Genomic DNA, 1,195 nt, shown 5'->3' with positions numbered 1-1,195 from the left:
TGCTGGCTCACTGGATTGAGCATTGGCCTGCAGACTGGGGGGTCCTGGGTTCAATTCTGGTAAAGGGCACATGCCCAGATTGGGGGCTGGATCACCAGTTGGGGGAATGCAGGAGGCAGCCAATCAATGATTCTCTCTCATTGATGTTTCTATCTCTATTTCTTTCTCTAAAATCAATACAAATATATTAGTATATAAAATAAAAATAAAATATTTTTAATTGATTTGAGAGAGAGGAAGGGAGAGGGAGAGAGATAGAAGCATCAGTGGTGAGAGAGAATCATTGACCAGCTGCCTCTTGCACACCCCCTACTGGGGACTGAGCACACAATCTGGGTATGTGCCCTGACTAGGGATCCAACCCTGACCTCCTGGTTAATTGGTGGACATTCAACCACTGACCACACAGGCTGGGCTGGAGACTGTTTTTAAAATACGTCACAACACTAAGCTTCTCGCTCACTCTATCAATGTTACTTATATTTAAAAATAGAAGCCTGGCACATGAATTTGTGCACGGTGGGATCCCTAGGCCTGGCCAGCGATCAGGACTGAACAGGGCCATCTTGCCCAGTCCCAATAGGGGCCTACCGGCTATGGGGAGGTACCAGGGGAGGTTGGTCAGTCCTGGGAGGTTGGCTGTGGGAGAGTACTAACCACCAGGAGGCAGCTCCTGCATTGAGCATCTGCCCCCTGGTGGTTAGTGCGCATCATAGCAACTGGTCGACCGGTCGTTGTGATCATTCTGGTGGTTCAGTCATAATGGTTGCTTAGGCTTTTATCCTATACTAGAGGCCTGGTGCATGAAATCCGTGCATGGGGGCAGGGGGTCCCCTCAGCTCAGCCTGCACCTTCTCTAATCCAGGAGCCCTCGGGTGATGTCTGACTGCCATCGAGCCTAAACCGGCAGTCAGACATCCCTCTCACAATCTGGGACCGCTGGCTCCTAACTGCTCACCTGCCTGCCTGCCTGATCACCCCTAACTGGCTCCCCTGCCAGCCTGATTACCCCTAACCATTTCTGCCTGCTCACCTGATCACCCCAAACTGCCCCCCCACTGCCGGCCTGGTTGCCCCTAACTGCCCCACCCGCTGCCAGAATGGTCTCCCCTTACTGCCCCCCTGCCGGCCTGGTCACCCCCCACCGCCCCCCCCCCCCCCCCCGCCCCCCCCCCCCCCCCCCCCCCCCCCCCCC

The sequence above is a fragment of the Myotis brandtii genome, unplaced genomic scaffold (genome assembly GCF_000412655.1).
Source record: "Myotis brandtii unplaced genomic scaffold, ASM41265v1 scaffold947, whole genome shotgun sequence".
Classification (NCBI taxonomy): domain Eukaryota; kingdom Metazoa; phylum Chordata; class Mammalia; order Chiroptera; family Vespertilionidae; genus Myotis; species Myotis brandtii.
This window is presented reverse-complemented; position numbering follows the sequence as displayed.